This window comes from Scyliorhinus canicula, chromosome 15 (assembly GCF_902713615.1).
Source record: "Scyliorhinus canicula chromosome 15, sScyCan1.1, whole genome shotgun sequence".
Lineage (NCBI taxonomy): Eukaryota > Metazoa > Chordata > Chondrichthyes > Carcharhiniformes > Scyliorhinidae > Scyliorhinus > Scyliorhinus canicula.
Window position 1 is genome coordinate 131,895,683 of NC_052160.1, and position 22,073 is coordinate 131,917,755.

The 22,073-nt window shown below is 46.6% G+C and overlaps 1 protein-coding gene across 2 annotated transcripts in view; it reads left to right on the forward strand.

Moving 5' to 3' along the window:
* Positions 1–2,307: 2,307 nt before the first annotated feature.
* The window catches only part of cttnbp2nlb (CTTNBP2 N-terminal like b), a 125,664-nt gene continuing 105,898 nt past the window's right edge, over positions 2,308–22,073 (forward strand). The window contains exon 1 of one of the 2 annotated variants that reach the window (XM_038819527.1): positions 2,308–2,431. The gene's annotated coding sequence lies outside the window, so the exon portion shown is untranslated. The remainder of the gene's footprint in view (positions 2,432–22,073) is intronic. The other variant, XM_038819526.1, reaches the window with a different exon arrangement.

The following is a 22,073-nucleotide window of genomic DNA, read 5'->3' on the forward strand; positions in this document are numbered from 1 at the left end:
TTCGAAAAGGTGCAATTTGGTAGTTGTATGCAAAGCACAAATCGCAACACTGGATAAATTCCAAGAGAGGTTAGCTCGCTCTTATTTCGAATACAGGAGCCAAAATTTAAACTTCACATTACAAATACAATATTTTAAAAAGAAGCAAAAGCAAACGTCCGTAGGTTAAAGTAAAATTACCTTAAACTGAGTGCGTGAGACTCCAAACAGATCTGAAGCCAATCTAAACTGACTAACGAATCTGAAATTAGTTGGGTTCAGGTATTTATAATGAATTTTTGGGGTTGTATAATTAATATTTATGGAGATGTTCATTGGATCAATAACAGACTACCCCTACCTGGGGCCTCACGGTAGCATGGTGGTTAGCATCAATGCTTCACAGCTCCAGGGTCCCAGGTTCGATTCCCGGCTGGGTCACTGTCTGTGTGGAGTCTGCACGTCCTCCCCGTGTGTGCGTGGGTTTCCTCCGGGTGCTCCGGTTTCCTCCCACAGTCCAAAGATGTGCGGGTTAGGTGGATTGGCCATGCTAAATTGCCCGTAGTGTAAGGTTAATGGGGGGATTGTTGGGTTACGGGGTTACGTGGGTTTAAGTGGGGTGATCATGGCTCGGCACAACATTGAGGGCCGAAGGGCCTGTTCTGTGCTGTACTGTTCTATGTTCTATGTTCTATGTACCTAATAATCAAGATTTGTTAAAATTAATATTGTAATGAGGATTTCCTTTCAAATTTCTAAGAAATGTTACTTTTTTATTTTTTTCCCGAAATACAGAACATTGGTAAGGATCACATTGGTCATTTTTGCTTAGTCAAAGTTCATTAAGATAACAAGACTTTAGGCTTAGCAATATTTTATCTGATTGCGGTTTTAATTATCAGGGGTAGCATTGTATGCTGTGCAAGAACCATAGATTACCATTGTTTTAATTCTCTGTATTCCTCATTGGTGAATTCACATTATTGCAAGGGAATTAACCATGTTGTTCTGCCAGTTGGTTTGGACTCCTGCTAAAATATATTTTACTGTGAGCATAACCAAAATAAATTTACCCAACATCCCATATTATCTGACATTTATTTCTTCACAGCACAACATTCCAAGCCATTCATCGGCCAGTTTAAAAAGTCTGACCATCTTTATCTTCAGCCTTTCTTTTAAGGCATCCAAATAAAGAGTAAACAGTAAAACTTGGATTGCTGCTCATTGTCGGCCACAATACCAGAGCGGTCAATCGGAAAATAATCACAAACACCCCTCCTCTACCATTGATATTCCCTACGCCTCGAACGTCCCAACTTGCTACTTGTTTACAAAGTGACTCCTCAAAAACAGAGAACAAACAGTGGAGAAGGAGGCTATTCAGCACATTGTCCTCTGACAGAACACCCTACCTAGGTACGCACGCCCCCACCCCATCCCCATAACCCAGTAAACCTACCTTTTAGACACCAAGGGGCAATTTATCATAGCCAATCCAACTAACTTGCACATCTTTGGACTGTGAGAGGAAACTGGAGCACCCCGGAGGAAACCCATGTAGACACGGGGCGAAAAAGTGCAAACTCCACACAGTCACCTGAAGCAGGAATTGAACCTGGGTTCCTGGTGCTGTGAGGCAACAGTGCTAACCACCGTGCTGTCACATTTAAAATAGCACCAACTAAATGCCTTCATTTCCTGAGCAGCTCTCCCTTACGAAGCATTCCAGGGAGTTCCTCGAGATGTCAAAAGCTCCCTTTTAAGAAAACTTAATCAAAGTGTCTTGGGGGTTTTTAAACTGCATTAAAAGGTGCTAAATAAATGCAAATCGTTGTTCTTGCCCATAAAGGTGTTCCTTCACCATTTTCCCTGCTCAGTGCAAATCATCAACATTGAAGCAAAAGATTAACATTGCAAAAATTACTTGAGTATCCAATACATACACCGTGTGTGTCAGAGAAGGAACTACCTGGCCTCAATCTCCAGAGTTGGATACAGTCAGGTCGAAAGTTTACATCATTGAAGGAGGGAGGGTGGGAGGAGCCAGGGCTGGGCGGCCCCGCCCACCGGAAGTGCCGTCACGCAGGACCAAAGGCGCGCTCACGACTGGGAGGGAGACAAAGGGGACGCGGAGGGGAGGCCTCTGCGCACGCGCAGCGCCGGACCGACGGCGCAGGTGGAGGGAGGGGCAAAGCCTCAGGCCCGCCCATCCGGCCGCACACCATTGGCCAGGAGGCACAGCCGGCCCGCGATTGGGCGGGGGCAGCTGTCAGTCAGTCAGCCAGCCAGCGGCGGTGACGTCGCGCCGGCCGATGGAGGCGGGCCGCGCGAGAGAGAAAAAAAAAGTGAGAGGAGGGAAAAAAAAAAGAGAAGAGAAGCTGAGATTTCGCAGCCGGCTCCGGGGAGGCGAGGACAGGGGGACGGAGACAGACAAAAAAAAACATCAAATGTAAGTTAAGCCTGTGCCTAATAACGCGTCTCCCCTCAATATCATTGCAAACGTTTGATGAATGTTATGGATTTTTTTTCTGAGGTAATTTTTTTTTCCTCACGATTTCCGCACCCCGAATTTCAATTTAAATTTCTTCCAGGGAATTTCTATATATTTTTTTTCCATTTCCATTCGGTAAGCGAGGCCCCCGAGGTGAGTTTATGAGAAGGTGCGGGGACTGGCGGGCTGAGGGATGGGGACTTGGCTCCGGGCACTCTGCACCAAAAGGATAAAAATTGTCAATCGCGGTGGAATCTTCCTGTGCCAAAATCCCACCCTTCGTTTGGGCGGGGGAACAAAATTCCCGGGGTCTTGCTTTCCCCCCCCCCAGTTGGAAGGATTAATTAGGAAAGGGACTGTCAAGTTTCACAATAGGTTTCCCTCAAAACATTCCTGCTCAGATCTTCTCTTCAACTTGATTTTCTCACCCTCCCCACACTCTCTCTGAGTGGAGTTTGGTGCAGTTGCACCATGAGGGGGTCTTGCACTTCCTTCACTCCTTTTAAGCAGCCAAAGGAACTTCCAAGACTGCAGCTCCAGCGGTGAAGCCCCAACCCACCCAGCCTGGCACATCGTTGCAGGACACGAGGCAGAGAGTCCTCGGGTTGACCGCCAAACCCCATCCCCGAAAGGGTTTTCATTTGGGGAAAGGCGGTGAGGTTTTCTCTCCAACGCTTCGGCCGGCGGGCATTGATCTGGTTCGCCTCCTTGTGGAACCTCGCTGTGTGCAAATTGGTTGTCACTGTGTCTGCGTGGGTCTCCTCCCTCAGATTCTCCGCTTTCCTCCCACAGTCCAAAGATGGGGTAGGTGGATTGGCCATGCTGAATTGTCCCTTTCGTGTCCAAGCGGGGATATGGGGTTGCAGGGATATGGTGGGACACAGATTGGTGGAGACTTGATGGGCTGAATGGCCTCCTTCTACACTGTCGGGATTCTGTTAACTTCCATCTGTGCAACAATGCAGAAGACTTGAGCCTATCGCCCAGATGGGTGTTTCCAGTGAAGTGTTGAGAGAGTGCTGCGCTGTTGGAGGTGCTGTCCATTGGACGAGATGTTAGACTGCGGGACTGGCCGAGATCAGCCATGATCATGTTTGAATGGAAGGGCAGGCTTGAAGGGCCTGGTGGCCTACTCCTTCCAGTTCTTGTGTTGTGAGACTTTAAACCGTTTGCCATCTTGGCAAGGTGTGGAAGATCCCATGGGATGCTATCTTAAAGAAGGGCAGGGCGGTCCTCCCCAATATCCTGGGCCAATATTTGACCAGCAATCAAGTCACTAAAAAGCAGTAGGTTTAGCCATTCTCGCATTGTTGCTTGTGAGAGCGTGCTGTGCGCAAGCTGGCCGCAGAGTTTCCAGAATTATAGCAACCTCAAAGGTATTTAATTGTTAATCTGTTGTGAGAAGTTCTAAGGTCATGAAAGGTAGTATATAAATGTAAGTTCTTATTATCTTGTGCTTCAAAGGTAATTAATTAGAAGTGATGTACTTTGATCATCCTAAAAGCATGAAAGAGAATAAATTTGAGTTCCTTTTGATTTGAGTGCAGAAGTACAAGTTCTATCCTTTTATATCTAACATAGTTTGTAGAGTTCTCTATTTTTTGTTTTAAGTGAGTAGAAATAATAGTTGTTAAAACAAAATTTTAAAAATAAGTTCATATTGTTGCTGTGTTACAGTTTAGGGGCAAATGTACCATTTTAATGAAAATTGGAGTTTGGTCAAATAACACATTTTAATGCTGTGTGTTGCAGTTTGTTTAGAAGATCATTAATTTCAGAAAGAAAGTGGATATCCCCATGTTTTGTTGAGAGCAAATTATTTTGATGATTCTTTTTTAAATTCTTAATTTGCTGATCTGATTTACAATTTGCACTTGAAGGTCAGCTAATACTCTGAATTATACTGAGCCTCAGTTCTTTTCTTAGTTCTTTTTGTTGCATATAATGCTCAAGGTCTGTTCTCCATTTAATTATTCAATGCCCATATTTATTACAAGTTGTGCTTTGCAGTCATACTATGTAATAGTTGTATGTGAATCACACTGCTGCTATAACAAGCTCATGAATATACATTTGAAGCAAGATCAATATTTGAAAGACTAACCATCTATAGCTTTTCTGAAGTCAAAAAGTTATGATTAACATACTTTTTGTTTTATTCAGTGCACTTGAATTATTTTTTGTCATAATACTCCTGTTTAATCAGTGGGTACTAATTATATAGTTGAATGCTGTTCATGGAAATGCAGCTAAGCCTGACAGTGCAAGAGGTTTGAATTAACCTATACTGTCAGTCTTTCTGTGTTGATAACTGTCTATCTCCTGACATTTTGGCTCTCAAATAGCAACTCCAACAGATGACTTCCTGGTGATTGTGGCAAAGGTACCCCTCCCCCAGTCTATCTCCAGCCCTTGACATGGTTGACCTGCAACTCATCTCCACCATCGTCCAGCTGTGTGGGACTGTGCTTACTTGCCTGGTTCCATTCCTATTGAATCACTTGAATGAATTCTTATTGCCTCTAAGGACCTATGAAGGGCCCCTCCCATTGACTCCTGGTCAAGCCTTGATCTTCAAGTTCTCATCCTTGTTATCAAATCACTTCTTGGCCTCACCTCCCTATACTTTTAAACGATAGATTTTTACACATTTTCCTTGCTTTTCCTTTCTGTCCATCTTGCACTTCCTGAGTCCAGCCTTTTGGGTGGCATGGTGGCACAGTGGTTAGCACTGTTGCTTCACAGCTCCAGGGTCCTAGGTTCGATTCCCGGCTTGGGTTACTGTCTGTGTGAAGACTGCATGTTCTCCGTGTCTACGTGGGTTTCCTCCGGGTGTTCCGGTTTCCTACCACATGGCCCGAAAGACGTGCTGATGTGGACATTCTGAATTCTCCCTCTGTACCCGAACACGTGTCGGAATGTGGCGACTAGGGGCTTTTCACAGTAACTTCATTGCAGTGTTAATGTGAACCTACTTGTGACAGTAAAGATTATTAATTAATTCTTTCAGTCTTTTTTTTCCTGTAACTGCTTCACTCTAATTTCTTCTTGTTCCTTTTCTGTCATTCGTTCTCTCTATCATTAGATTCCATTGGTTAAGGAGATAGACTATTACATGTGTCATACACCCAAGACCCTAGATACCCCAATGGCTCGTCGTGCTAATATCAATTTGTGACGGAAAAAATTATTGTAGCTGAGTGGTGAAGAATATGACCCAACACTCGCACGTGCTGCCAGATTTCCCCATTTGAGCAAATTCTGGGCCATTATAATTGACCTTTTTCTCAAACTGTCGAGCCGAAAGCCAAAATGATTATTGGACTGTGTATGCTTGCACTTTTCATTAGTGGTTCGTTAATGAGTGGCATTTCCACATCCCAATCTGGTGGTCTGTGGCAATGACACCAGTGTGGCTTTTATTTGCTCATCTGGGTGTGTGATGCATGTGAAAGTGGCCATCTTTTGAGAGTCTGCAAACCAAACTGCTAATAAATTCCAGTGCCTTTGTTTGCCTGATGTGGAGCCACGCTCTCTCTAGTGGCTCTGTCCAGCCATCACTTTTAACTTTACGTCCTCAGAAAAGCTTTTTCATGATGAATCTGTGGGGAAGAATTTCTACTTTGCATAAAGACATAAGACATTTTAAAAGATACTCCACAATTTAGTGGTCCAGACGAATGTATGTTAAAACTATATTTAAATTTGGGACTTCCGGTTGCGGCTATGACCAGCTAAGTCGCACGTTTGGCTGCTCCTGCTACAAAGGTGTTTTCGGGCCGATTGGAGGGCCCCAACGGCGCTGTAAGGACAAATCCCGGTGGGGGAAGGCTCCCTGAAGAGAACCAGACCAACTTTATGGTCGGTACCCGGAGTGGGGTGGTAAAGAGAGCAACAGCAGCTCCCAAAAAAAAGCGGGGGAAGAAGACCAAAATGGCGGCCGGTGGTGCACCCGAGGAATGGAGGAAATGGGCGGAGGAGCAGCAGGCCGCTCTCCTGCGCTTCTTTACGGAGCTGAAAATGGAGCTCTTGGAGTCAATGAATGCGACGACCACCAGGCTGATGGGAGCCCAGGCGACCCAAGAGGCGTCGATTCGGGAGCTGCAACAGGAGATGACTGCGAGGGAGGAGGAGGCCACGGTCCTCGTGGGAAAGGTAGAGGTGCACGAGGCACTCCACCTGAAATGGCAGAGCCGTTTTGAGGAGCTGGATACCCGAATGAGGCGGAAGAACCTGAGGATCTTGGGCCTGGCAGAAGGCCTGGAGGGGTCAGACCTCCCGGGATATGTAGCAGAAATGCTGAGCTCCCTGATGGGGGCAGGGGCCGTCCCTTCGCCCCTGGAGCTGGAAGAGGCCTACAGGGTCATGGCTAGGAGGCCAAGAGCAAATGAGCCCCCGAGGGCGGTGCTGGTGCGGTTCCAGCGACTCAGCGACCGTGAGAGAGTGCTGGAGTGGGCCAAGAGGGAAAGGAGCAGCAAGTGGGAGAATTCGACGGTGAGGGTCTACCAGGACTGGAGTGCGGAGGTGGCAAAGCGGCGGGCCCGGTACAACCGGACGAAGGCGGTGCTACATGCAAAACGGATCAGGTTCGGAATGCTGCAGCCAGCGCGCTTGTGGGTCACCTACAGGAACCAACACCACTATTTTGAGTCCCCAGAGGAGGCGTGGGCCTTTGTACAGGAAGAGAAACTGGACTCGAATTAGACCCAGGGGATACTTGGCGGCCTTGGCCGCTCGGGTACTTTCAGCTGAATTCTTTGTTTGGATTTTGAACTCTTGCTGTGGTTTTTCTTCTGATGTTTTTTCCCCCTTTGCCAACTTCCCTTAGTTATTGTTATTGTGGTTATTCATGGTTATTTATGGTTATTTATGCTGTTTGGTAGAGGGCGACTGTTAAGTACATTGTTATTTGTTATTTATCTGTTAGTTATAATGTTAAGTTGGGGAGGCGGGACGGGGGGGAGAGCAGATCGGGGATATGGGCTCCTAGGGGGGGTTCTTTACAGGCATGGACGGGGACGGGGGTGGAACTGAAGATGGCGGGGTGGGGTGTGGCAGGGCGAAAGCGCGGGCTTTCCTCTGTTTTCCCGCGCGCGGGGCAGAGGAGGGGGGAGGGGAGGAGTGCGGGGCGTGGCTAGCAATGGCGACCTTTCCCGCGCTGGAGCGGGGCCAGGGAGGAGTGGCAAGGGGGGGGAGGCCCCCCCCCCCCCGAGCCGGGGGGAGTCGGAGTGTGGCAGGAGCAGCCGGGTCAGCGTGAACCAGCTGACTTACGGGAGTACAATGGAGGGTACATCGCGGCTAGGAGGGGTCCTAGCCTGGGGGGGGAGGGGGGTTAGGGAGGGACACCGGGTTGCTGCTGAAAAGACCAGAAACGAGAAGTGGAGGACTGGAGAGGTGGGGGGAGGGGGACATCGCCATGGGGAGCGGGTCAGAAGGGGAGGGTCGACCCGGGGCGAGCAGGGAACAGGACATGGCTAATCGGCAGGGGAGGGGGGCGGGTCGTCCCGCGACCCGGCTGATCACTTGGAACGTGAGGGGGTTGAATGGGCCGGTCAAGAGATCAAGGGTATTCTCACACCTGAAGGGACTGAAGGCTGATGTAGCAATGTTACAGGAGACCCATTTGAAGGTAGTGGACCAGGTTCGCCTGAGAAGGGGGTGGGTGGGACAGGTGTTCCACTCTGGATTGGACGCAAAGAACCGGGGGGTGGCGATTCTGGTGGGAAAGAGGGTGTCGTTCGTGGCGGAGGAGGTGGTGGCGGATAAGGAGGGTAGGTATGTGATGGTGAAGGGTAAGCTGCAGGGGGAGAAAGTGGTGATGGTCAACGTATATGCCCCGAACTGGGATGACGCGGGTTTTATGAGGCGCCTATTGGGCCTCCTTCCGGGACTGGAGGCAGGGGGCTTGATCATGGGGGGGGACTTTAACACAGTGCTGGACCCCGGGCTAGACAGATCGAGCTCAAGGACCAATAGGAGGCCGGCAGCGGCAGAAGTGCTGAGGGGGTACATGGAGCAGATGGGAGGAGTAGACCCATGGAGGTTTGGTAGGCCGAGGGCGAGGGAGTATTCCTTTTTCTCCCACGTCCATAGAGTGTACTCCAGAATCGATTTCTTCGTGTTGAGCAGGGGGCTGATCCCGAGGGTACGGGAAGCTGAGTACTCGGCCATTGCGATCTCTGATCATGCACCACATTGGGTGGATGTGGAAATGGGGGAGGCGCGGGACCAGCGCCCGCTGTGGCGGCTGGATGTGGGGCTGTTAGCGGACGACGAGGTGTGTAAAAGGGTCCGGAAGAGCATTGAGAGCTATCTGGACTTGAATGACACGGGTGAGGTGCAGGTGGGGATGGTCTGGGAGGCCCTGAAGGCAGTGATCAGGGGAGAGCTGATCTCCATAAGGGCGCACAGAGAAAGAAAGGAGAGGCAGGAGAGGGAGAGGCTGGTGGGGGAGCTATTGGAAGTGGATAGGAGATATGCGGAGGCACCAGAGGAGGGGCTGCTGGGAGAACGGCGCAGCCTGCAGGTCAAGTTCGACCTGCTGACCACCAGGAAGGCAGAGACGCAGTGGAGAAGGGCACAGGGCGCGGTTTATGAGTATGGGGAAAAGGCGAGCAGGATGCTGGCACACCAGCTTCGCAAACGAGATGCGGCTAGGGAGATTGGGGGAGTGAAGGAGAGGGGCGGGAAGGTAGTGCAGAAGGGGCAAGAAGTGAACGGGGTCTTCAGGGATTTTTACAAGGAGTTGTATCGGTCTGAGCCGCCGACGAGGAGAGGGGGAATGGAGGACTTCCTAAACAAATTGAGGTTCCCAAGGGTCCAGGAGGGGCTGGTAGAAGGGCTGGGGGCGCCAATAGGGCTAGAGGAGCTAGTCAAGGGAATAGGTCAGATGCAGGCGGGGAAGGCGCCGGGGCCAGATGGGTTCCCGGTGGAATTCTATAAGAAAAATGTGGACTTGGTGGGACCGGTACTGGTACGAGCCTTTAATGAGGCGCGAGAGGGGGGGGTTCTGCCCCCGACAATGTCGCAGGCTCTGATCTCCCTGATATTGAAGCGGGATAAAGACCCCGTGCAGTGCGGGTCCTACAGGCCTATCTCGCTTCTGAACGTGGATGCCAAGTTGCTGGCAAAGATCCTGGCAGCTAGAATAGAGGATTGTGTGCCAGGGGTAATCCATGAGGACCAGACGGGGTTCGTGAAGGGGCGGCAGCTCAACACGAACGTGCGGAGATTGCTGAATGTAATTATGATGCCGGCAGTGGAGGGGGAGGCTGAGATAGTGGTAGCGCTGGACGCGGAGAAGGCATTCGATAGGGTGGAGTGGGAGTACCTGTGGGAGACGTTGGAACGGTTTGGGTTTGGGGAAGGCTTTATTAAGTGGGTGAAGCTGCTCTACTCGGCCCCGACGGCGAGTGTAGTGACAAACGGGAGGAGGTCGGAGTATTTCGGGCTCCACCGAGGGACCAGGCAGGGATGTCCCCTATCCCCCCTACTTTTCGCACTGGCGATTGAACCGTTGGCGATGGCACTGAGGGGTTCAGGGGGGTGGAGAGGACTGACTAGGGGAGGGGAGGAACATCGAGTATCGCTGTATGCGGATGATCTACTGCTGTACGTGGCAGACCCAGAAGGGGGAATGCCGGAGATAATGGAACTATTAGCAGAGTTTGGGGACTTTTCGGGGTACAAACTAAATTTGGGCAAAAGCGAGGTTTTGTGATACACCCGGGGGACCAGGGAGAGGGTATTGGGAGACTCCCCTTCAAGCGAGCAGGAAAGAGCTTTAGGTACTTAGGGGTGCAGGTGGCAAGGAACTGGGGGTCCCTCCACAAGTTGAACTTTTCCAGGCTGGTGGAACAGATGGAGGAGGAATTTAAGAGGTGGGACATGGTACCTTTGTCGCTGGCGGGGAGGGTGCAGTCAATCAAAATGACGGTCCTCCCAAGGTTCTTGTTTTTATTTCAGTGCTTGCCCATCTTCCTCCCTAGGGCCTTCTTCAAAAAGGTGACGAGTAGCATCATGAGCTACGTGTGGGCGCATGGCACCCCAAGGGTGAGGAGGGTCTTTTTGGAGCGGAGTAGGGACAGTGGAGGGCTGGCACTACCCAATCTTTCGGGGTACTACTGGGCGGCAAATGTGTCAATGGTGCGCAAGTGGATGATGGAAGGGGAGGGGGCAGCTTGGAAACGAATGGAGAGGGCGTCCTGTGGCAACACAAGCCTGGGGGCCCTAGTAACGGCACCATGGCCGCTCCCCCCCACGAGGTACACCACGAGCCCGGTGGTGGCGGCCACCCTCAAGATATGGGGGCAGTGGAGGCGACATAGGGGGGAAATGGGAGGTCTGTTGGCGGCGCCAATAAGAGGGAACCATAGATTCATCCCGGGGAACATCGACGGGGGATTTCAGAGCTGGTACAGGGTGGGCATACGGCAGCTGAAGGACCTGTTTATAGAGGGGAGGTTTGCGAGCCTGGGAGGGCTGGAAGAGAAGTTTGAGCTCCCCCCGGGAAACATGTTCAGATATTTACAAGTGAAGGCATTTGCTAGACGGCAGGTGGAGGGGTTCCCCCTGCTCCCCAGTAAGGGGGCGAGTGATAGGGTGCTCTCGGGGGTCTGGGTCGGAGGGGGGAAGATATCAGACATCTACAAGATAATGCAGGAGGCGGAAGAAGCATCAGGGGAGGAGCTGAAAGCCAAGTGGGAAGGGGAGCTGGGAGAGCAGATAGAAGACGGGACGTGGGCGGATGCACTGGAGAAGGTCAATTCTTCCTCCTCGTGTGCGAGGCTGAGCCTCATTCAATTTAAGGTGCTGCATAGAGCTCACATGACGGGGACAAGGATGAGCCGGTTCTTTGGGGGTGAGGACAGGTGTGTCAGATGTCTGGGAAGCCCAGCGAACCATGTGCATATGTTCTGGGCATGTCCGGTGCTGGAAGGGTTCTGGAAGGGGGTGGCAAGGACGGTGTCGAAGGTGGTGGGGTCCAGGGTCAAACCAGGATGGGGGCTTGCGATCTTTGGGGTCGGGGTAGAACCGGGGGTACAGGAGGCTAGGGAGGCCGGAATACTGGCCTTTGCATCCCTAGTGGCTCGACGAAGGATATTAATTCAATGGAAGGACGCGAGGCCTCCAAGCGTTGAAACTTGGATTAACGATATGGCTAGCTATATTCAGCTAGAAAGGATCAAATTTGCCCTGAGAGGGTCGGTACAGGGATTCTCCAGGCGGTGGCAACCTTTCCTTGACTTTTTAGATCAGAGATAGACGTTCGGGGTCGTGGCAGCAGCAACCCGGGGGGGGGGGGGGGGGGGGGGGGGGGGGGGAGGGAGGGGGGGGAGGGAGGGGAGGAGGGAGGGGGGGGGGGGGAGGGAGGGGAGGAGGGAGGGGGGGGAGGGAGGGAGGGGAGGGGGGGGGGAGGGGGGGGGAGGGAGGGGAGGGGAGGGGAGGGAGGGAGGGGAGGGGGGAGGGGAGGGGGGAGGGGGGAGGGAGGGGAGGAGGGGAGGGGAGGGGAGGGGGGGGGGAGGGAGGGGAGGGGGGAGGGGGGAGGGAGGGGAGGGGAGGGGGGGAGGGAGGGGGGAGGGGGGAGGGAGGGGAGGGGAGGGGGGAGGGGGGAGGGAGGGGAGGAGGGAGGGGAGGGGAGGGGGGAGGGGGGGGGAGGGAGGGGAGGGAGGGGAGGGGGGAGGGGGGGGGCAGCAAGGGTCGTGGGGGGACATGCACGACTGTAACGCGGGCAAGTCTGCTCGCTGCTCATGTCTGAAACTGTAGGCTGCCTTGTTTGTTAAGGTTGCCTGGGGGGGGGGGGGGAGGACTGGTGCGCGCGAGAGGGCGGGCGAGGGAGGGACATTTGCCTAGAGGGATTGTGTTGTAAATAATTTAATAATTAGTAGGGGTAAATGTTTGTATGGAAAAACTCTTTCAATAAAAATTATTTAAAAAAAAAAAAAAAAACTATATTTAAATTTAATGCTCACTGGCAGGTTACTGAATACATAATTTACAGATGTATGAAATCTGTGGAACTCTCAATCCATGGTATTTTGAGAATTGCACAGTCCACAGTTAGTCAAGGCACAGAGATTTTGAAAAGCTTTTTTGAATGGGCTTGTACCTAATATACAACACGCATTCCTTTATTTAGTTCCCCTTGATGCATCATCTCATGCGTCCCCGCATCAAGAAATGCCCACACATGTGGAAAATCTCCAAATTCCAAATACGACAGAAGTTGGATTTCCTCATTTCCTTCCCTGTGCCAAAAAGATCTTTCACTCTGAACAAAGCTGCTTTTTTTTTAAGAAACACTCTCTTCATTGCATGTTTTGACATTAACTAAATCAGGAAATTTTGTATCCGTATACCTAAAGTTCACTGGTTAATGTCGTTCAGAGTGAATTATTGCTGTGTAACTTTACAACTCAGTATATTATTGTGTTAATATAAATGTAATGGTTGAGTTGCCATTTAATAGTTAATTTATACATTTTAATCTTGTTTTAAAAATTACGAGTTTAAAATGTACTGGTATGACATTCTAAGTGCTGATGTGAAAAATCGTTAAATTCAATCTTATGCTGAAAGGTTTTTATTTTAAGTAAATTTTGCAATATTAGGCGATTAGGATTTTGATTGAACATGCCTAATTAACTTGTCACTTTCGTGAAAATTTACTTGAAGCAGAAGAAATTAAATCTGGAAAGTGATAAACTCCACATTTACAAAGAGGAGACAAAGAGCTGTTCTGTTCAGTAGGGAACAGCTGCACGAGGGTCACAAAAGATCAATGTGGCAGGAAAGCAGAGAAAGGAACAATGATCTGAAATGGAGGGATTAAGCATGTTGTTGTTTGCAAGCTGAGCTTCAGCTCATCAAAGCTCGAAAGTAACTTTTGTGCTTGCTCGTCAATTGTTGCATTTTCTAGTCCTTTTGTTAATATACTAATTCTTAACCAGCCCTCATGGTCAACATTCAATGGAATAATAGGGCAATAAATATCTTAAGGTGAAGTATATATTTACAGCGACCAAGTTGTCTAGGAGTGTTCTTACCAATCCGCATCACTATAATTGAGAATTTATGCACTAAATGCACTTTCCATTCAGCAATTGTGAAGTTTGCCCTCCATCAACTGGACATCTTGGTATTAACAGCTTCATGTTAAGGAAATGTCAAAGGGCAGAGTCAATGAAACTGCTGTTTATGAGACTTTCCTTGTCGTGAAGTAAACAAGGGCAGCTGGTTTCCCCTGTATTTGCAGTTTATTAAACGGTTAGATTTCCACATTTATATACTGGAGCACAGCAGTGTCAGTGTCTGGCACCTGATGGGGATATTTAGAACAGAGTGTACAATGGATGTTGTTCTCCAAAGGTGAGAGCAATTTCTGAAGTGTAAAAATGCTAAGTGTGGCGTAGTGGTATTGTCACTGGACTACTGTAGTAATCCAGAGACACCGGATAATGCTCTGGGAAATGGGTTCGAATCCTACCATGCAGATAAACAAAATCTGGAATTAAAAGTCTAATAATGGCCAAGAAACCATTGTCAATTGTTGCAAAAACCCATCTTGTTCACTAATGTCCATTACAATCATAGAAAAGTTACAACACAGGATAATAATCTTTTATTGTCACAGGTAGGTTTACATTAACACTGCAATGAAGTTACTGTGAAAAACCCCTCATTGCCACATTCTGGCTCCTATTCCAGTACACAGAGAGAGAATTCAGAATATCCAAATTGCCTAATAGCACATCTTTCAGGACTTGTGGGAGGAAACCCACGCAGTCATGGGGAGAACAACGTGCAGACTGCATAGACAGTGACCCAACCTGGAATTCGAACCTGGGACCCTGGCGCGGTGCAGCCACAGGTTCTAGCCACTGTTCTACTGTGCTGTGAAATATACCCCTCAGATGAAAATGCTCCATGAGAAAGGACAACCAAGTGATCTTTCTAATCTCACCTTCCTGCACCCGGTCCATAGCTCCGTATCGTACTTAAGGGACCTTACCTGGTCTGGTCTTCAGCAATGTGGTTGATTCTTAAATGCCCTCTGATATGACCTAGCAAGCCACTCTATTCAAAGACAATTAGGGATGGGCATTAAATGCTGGCCCAACCTAGAATGCCCCATATCCCCTGAACAAAATAAAACGTTTCTGCATGTGAAATGTGGGATGGCTTTTAAAAGGATCAACAATCTGCGCTAATACTTTCCAAAATAATTCTCTGATTTACGGTTTTTAAATTTAAAAAAATAAATAAAAATGGACTGTTGCACCTAGTTCAGAGCCCACGATAACAACCAGACTGCCCTGGTCAATGCTGCCTGTCAGATCTGTGTAACTACCTGCACTGTCCAGCGCTGCCTCTCTGTTGCTTTCAATTTGACTATTACATTCCAGATCCCTTCCTTTTATTCTGGATACACTGCTGTGTGCCATTTATTTGTGCTTCCACTCCTATCTGTCTCTGGTGCTACATGGTCACTTTTTGTGTGTCCCAAAGCTTTATGTTTAATACTCTCCTATCAATATCTACATCATAAGCTTCATCAAGATCCTTCATAAACATGAGAATCTGTTGCATGTCACTAATGCCCAACTTTACTTTTTTAGTGTTGTTGCTGCACTTATCAAGCTGCCCATCTAATATCAAATTCTGGATGAGCCAAAGCTACATGATCTTGCCTAACGGCACTGTGGGTATGCATGGACCCAGAGCTTCCAAAACCTGGCTCACCACCTGTAATAACTCTCACGAGACCCCTGGGGGTACGAGCTCCCCGGCTAATGGGCGGATGCCTATCAACTGGGGCTAATAGAAATCACCTCCTAAAAGCCGGTCTGGATTAGGACCTGCATGATCAGTAGTCCCGGCTGTGACTTTTCTGCGGTATGCCACATTTTGTAGTTTTTTCTTTCGACAGTAAATACATTTCTGTTTTGATTCTCCTGAGCTTTTATAACAGCACAAGCTCGAGGGCAATTGGAATTGGGCAATAAATGCTGCTCTTGATAGTGACACCTACATCCCATAAAAGAATAAAAATAGGACACTCTGCATCATTCTCCCGTACTATCCATGCCATCATCACCCAAAGTGAAACTTTCTCAAATACATCCTCTCTCTATAATTTAAGAATAATTCACAACTCTGCAGCTTAAATCACCCCCTGTACAAAGTACTTTCAACTTCTGACCCCATGTTCCATTGTCTTCCTGTGCCCTGGTTAATCAGTCTTTTTTGGGGCAATTTCTTGAGCCAAATCTCTGAACTCTCAAAAATGGTTTGATTTGACTCCTCTTGTGCTTTTTCCATGTCAGTCTTACCAGCAGTATCTTCCTACTCTTTAGATTCTGTACTAAACTCTCTCTCGACTGCTATCTTTTTCCTTGCTCTCAAAAGTTTTCAAAACGGCCTTCCCATGGTCAGCGCCCAATCTCCGTTCTTTCTCACCCGCAACCCCCTTTTCTGCTTAATGTTCACTCCTTTTAAATTGCTCTGATATGTTCATGCCGATTTAGCAGCATATATATAAACGCTGCTTGTTGCCTCCTCAGCACTGCGCTATGTGCACAATGATCATTTTGATTCTTTGAGGTGATGGGATTAGATAGCCTTGGCAATCTCCAGAGTTCAGTGCATTTTCCTCATGTTTTGAATATTCACCGTTTAAAAATGTTATGACCTGTTTCTCAATCACTCTGCGCTTAAATATTCTTTTCCTGTGTGAAAAATGTTTCTCTGAATATCTCCTCAGTAATAATTTTAAATCAATTCCTCACCACTGATTCCCAATTAGAGTCAAGGAAAGAACTAGAATTTTCTTTTCACTCCTTATCAAACCATCATAATTTAAAACAATTCTCAAGTCTTTTCTCACAATTATGGTCTTGCATCTCTGGAATCGTCTTGGTGAGTGAATGCCGCATTTTCTCTTTAATGGCATATCTATAATGGGGTGTTAAAACCAAACACACCACTCTGGCCCAACCATAAGTTTATTGTATTCCATGTTCTATGAACTCAAAATGCTATTGTCTTTTTGTTAAGGTTTTATCTACCAATGTTTGCACTTCAAAGGGTTATGTATTTGGACTCCAATTTCTCTGTCATCCCATTTTTTTAGTTCCTTTTGAGCATATACTGCTATTCATAGATTTTCTTCATAAAATGTATTACCTCATCCATATTAAGTTGCAGCTGCTACTTGTCTGCCTATCCACTAACCTCTCTGCCTTGGCCATAAATCATTTTCATTTCTCTCACTGTTTTTGTCCAATCTCCTCTTTTGAGTTGTCAGTAAATTTCGAAATTCCATTCCTTATATCCAAGATCAAATAATAAGTTTCGGACAAAACAGCATACTGATTCCTGGGGTTCCCAGCTTACAACCCTTCTGTAATGCCTGTAACGCTCATTTACCCTGAATCTGTTTCCTGTCAATCACCCAACTTCCTGTCTGTGCTGCAAGATTTCCTCTTTTCAATGTATATTTTTCTAATTAGCCTGTTGCTCGATAACTAATTGAATGCCTCTTGAAAATCCAAATATCTTTATTACTGCTGTATTCCCTTTGTTTATCCAATTAATCGCTTTAAAAATTGCTCATGCATAACTTGCCATTAAATCTACGTTGACTTTTGCTTTTTTAAATGTTCCCTACTTTTATCTTGAATTATGGATTCTAAAAGTTTGCACACAACTGATTGATTAACTGATTGGGTGGGGTGAGTGAGGGGTTAATTGGCGGTGGAGGGAGTGTGGTTGGTGGGGGGTTAGTTGGCAGTGGAGGGTGTGATGGTTAGTGGAGGGATATTTCAAACCCACCAACAAAAACCTGGGTGGGTCAGGGGGCTACAGTTAAAATGGCAGAGGAAACTTAACTCGTCCAATTCTGAATGTTGCAGTTTTAAACTGCAAGGTGTCAAGGATTCCAACCCAAAGTTGACGGGCTCTCTCTTTTTCAATACTGTATGTAGCTCAGGGCCCGAGTGACATAATTAGGCCCAACTACGATTTGTATTTTTATTAATCCTGCTACTGTTGTCCCAAACTAGGGACATTGACTGTAATGCCACATGGCTCGGTTATTTGACTGAAAGGGCTGTGGAGGCCAATTCACCGAGTATCTTTAAGACAGAGATAGATAAGTTCTTGATTAATAAGGGGATCGGGGGTTATGGGGAGAAGGCAGGAAAATGCGAATGTGAAAATATCAGTCATGATTGAATGGCGGAGCAGACTCAATGGGCCGAGTGGCCTAATTCTGCTCCTTTGTCTTTATGGTCTTATGACTACTAGTTTCATTGATTTTATTTTTTTGTCTTTCTGTAATGTGTTTAGCAATTTTTGCGTCATCTTGCAAACTTTGGTACTGGAGCACATGCAGCTTTTATCTCCATGCAATTGTATCCCAGGTGCCTTCTCACATGAAACTAACATAAAAGCTGTTCATTAAGTTCCAATTAGCTGTGAACCTTCAACAGTACGTCGATTTGCAGAAGTGGTAAACTGAGAAAAACAGCGGGTGGAGGAACTGAGAATTTGAACCCTGCAAAGCAGATATCCTCCAAAAATATTAAGTTTAAAGAAGAATATGAAGGGGAAAGTATGCAAGGACATTAACAGATTATATACATACACCTTTTTAACATAATAAAGAATCCTCTGGTGCTTCAGAGGAACAGAAGCCAAATAAGGAGATAATAGGTTGGATCATCAAATGTTTAGTTAAACAGGTAGCTTTTAAGTAGTGTTTTAAAGAAGAGCAGTGAGGAAGAGAGGTGCAGAGAGAGAATTCCAGAGCTTGGTGCCTAGGCACCAGTGGTAGAGCGATTTGAGAAGTGCAGATATCTTGGAGGGCACTAAATAGACATGTGCGTGAATAAATCATTTGGCTCTTTTAGCCTGCTTCATCATTCAGTATGATCATGACTCGTTCTTCCTGCAATGTGGTTGACTCTCTTCATCCCATAATTCCCTTAGTATTCAAAAATCAATGCAACCCTATCTTAAATAACAATTGACTGTCCTCAGTCCTTGGGGTAGAGAATTCCAAAGATCCACAACCATTTGAAGAAATTTCTCCTCATCTCAGACCTAAACTAATCCCTTATTCTGAGACTGTGGCCCCTTAGTTCTGGACTCCCCAGAAGGCAAAACATCCTCTCAGAATCTTCCCCATCAAACTTCTTTTGAATGATATCATTACTTTGTTTCAATACAGAGAATTTAGACCCAGCCTACTCAATCGCTCCTCGTAGGATAATCCTCTCATCGCAGGACTCAGTCTGGTGAACCTTAGGCCGGGCATGTGCTTCGGATGTCAGAGTCCTGACTGCCAAAGCAAATCTACGCCCAGGTCAAGGAAGGCTCCCAAAAAAGAGGAGGACAAAGGAAGCACTTCAAAGACACTCTCAAGAAAAGCAACATAGACGTCACATTGGGCTAAATCGCTGGCTTTTAAGGCAGCCCACCAGCACGGTTCAATTCCCGTACCGGCCTCCCCGAATAGGCGCCGGAATGTTGCGACTCGGGGCTTTTCACAGTAACTTCATTGAAGCCTACTTGTGACAATAAGCGAAAATGTGGCTCTAGGATTCGGCTCATCAGTCATGCCAGGACCCGCAGAACCCATGACCAATAACACGGAGTTTCTTAGGGGGACAATCATACTCGTTGGCAAGTGATCGCTGAAGAAGAGTTCAACAGAAGTATAAGTTTCTTAAAGTTGTACTTTTAATTGGAAAAATGTAATTGTACCAGAAATTAGCCTTGCATCTTAATTAAATTCATCCATAGCCACAGAATACCTGATGGTTCTGTGGACCTTTACATGGGTCTGTCATTTGGACAGGCTGTTTACAAGTCTTGCTTGAAACACTATCTCGGAGGACATTTTGATTGCAGCAACTTTAATTTGGTCCTAAACAGGATTTGCAGTTGGCCAACTCACCTACCTTGTTCTCACCTCACATGGTACTTATAATATCAATTCAAAATCTGACCAGGTAGTTGTGATGCACATTTGCAGGGTCAAAAGATTATAGATGCCTCGTATATAATGACCAATTGCTTAAATATGTTGATTGATTCACACCTATTCAATGGAATATTTGAACCAACTATTAATTAGACAAGCTAGGAAAATATAGCCATAAAATCAACCATTGAAATGGCTGAATTTTTTTTAAGCTACTACTAATAAATCAGCAAATACTACAAAACCATCCGTTGTATTGCTCAGGAATTTCCCTGTTGTTTCTGCAAACATCCAGTCACATGCAAGTAAAAACTTGGTTTTGTCCCATAATATATTTTTTAAAATTACATAATTCTGAAAAACCATTAAGTCTATCCACAACGCCACTATATGTTAGAACTGCTTCCAAGTAGTTTCCTGTTTAGAGGCCTGAGCTTCAGTTGTGTGTGGTTCCCAGATGTTTGGTCCTTCAGTTAAGTTGGAGAGTTGTAACTGATGACAACGTCTATGTAGATGTAAGGTGCCAACTGTTCAAACTAATTTTTCACCTCTTGTAAAGGAACAGCAGCACCTGTAGCACATTGTAATAATCTATGCTATATGAACACTAGGTGGACTATCTACAAATATTAATTGAGATGCAAGCAGCAGATAAAGAGTCCAAACTATATTTTTGAAACCATTTAAATCATCAAATAAACTTTCTGAAATTTAATCTGAAAATCTACACCTCCACCCATGCAGCACTCCCTTAGTTCTATACTTGGGTGTCAGCCCCAGACAATGTTGCTCTTGTTTCCGGAGTAGGGCATAAGTCTGTGACGTTTGGATTTGAACAAAAAACATTACCAATGAGCCAATGCTGGCACCTGTCTGTCCAAAACCGTGCTTCAAGGTGCTGGACAACCTGTAAGCAGAACTACAGGAAATCAGAGTATGTGCAAAGCAGAAATTTATTTGTGTTTTGTTTTTCCAAGTTGTGTAGAGAAGTGTGTGTATATATATATATATATATAAGAACAAATTCAGATACTCCCGGTATAAGGGAAGAAGGTTAACATGATATCTCTGAAAGACATTCCATTGTAAACCCTTTGCTTGGCATGCATTTGTGAAAAGTTTAAAGTTGCATGAATCCATTATCCAATTTTTTTTTTCGTCTCCCATTCATTCTCTTCTCATGACTGGGATTGGAACATTAAGTTGCAAGTTCCTGTTCTATTATTTCATGGCATCGTGCCACAATGTTACCTCTGAAACCTAGCAATTAAGCCATTTTATTAATTGTATAGAGAGATATTTTCATAATTTCTAATAAACACAGTTTCACCAGCAGTTTGTTTGCGTCACTGATTTTGACCAACAGGATTCCTGCTAAACCAAAACTCTATTGTAGTGCAAAGGAAAATCAGTAATGCAGGTACACATTCACCCACACTGTTGTTTCACAGTGCCAGAGACCTGGATTCGATACCCGGTTTGGGTCACTGTCTGGAGTCTGCACGTTCTCCCTCCGTGTACCTGAACAGGCACTGTCGTGTGGTGACTGGGGGATTTTCACAGTAGCGTCATTGCAGTGTTAATGTAAGCCTACTTGTGATACTAATAAAGGTTATTATTACCTCCACCAAAATCTCAGACAGCAGAGTGCAGATCTTAATAACTCATTGCATGAAAATGGTTCTCCTTATGTCTCCATTGCTGCTTTTGCCAATTACCATAAACCTGTGCCCTCTCGTTCTCAGCTATTGAGCTTGAATAATATTTCATTGAATTGATGTAGCGATACAAGGTTAAGTGGGGTTACGGGGATAGGGTGGAGGTGTGGGCTTGGGTAGGGTGCTCTTTCCAAGGGCCGGGCAGACTTGATGGGCCGAATGGCCTCCTTCTACACTGTAAATTCTATGCATGGTAGATCTAACATTTTAATAAGTAGTAAACTGTTCCATTCTTACAGAGCAGGCTTCATTAATACTGGCACACAATCTTGAAATTCTAAGGTCTCAAAATTGACTCCGAAGCATTTGCCGAGTCTAAAGGTGGTTTGCAAAAGATTTGCAAAGAGGTGCAGACAACATACAAACACACTGCTTCCCCATTCCCTCTTCAAGGACCTGAACGTAGTGCAGCAAGAGGTTTAAAGACCTCCTAAACATGGTAAAGATCAGTGAATGCATCTTCAAAAGCCATCATCCTCGGTGTTTAGCTGACAATGTTTACTGGAACCTGGAAGATGTTGAAAATAGCAGGTTTGGTGCCAACACTGAATGACACCATGATCTTCCCACTTTGTACGGTTCCAGTGCGGGTATGGCTACCCCTGCACTAGCACCCCCTTCCAATTGCAAAATGCTATACAGGTTACTTTGAAAGTGGATCAACTGCCATTTGTAGCACAGACTTGGTAAGTACTTCAGAGCTCCATTTCAAGACCTTCGAGTCCAGCAGTGAATTATTTAAAAGCATTAGCATAGGACTTGAGGTGCTTTTGGCTTTCTTTTCTGTTGGTGTGAGACTTGCAGCATCGAGTAGAGGGCGAGAGGTTGAGGTGGAATATAGAACATAGAACAGTACAGCACAGAACAGGCCCTTCGGCCCTCAATGTTGTGCCGA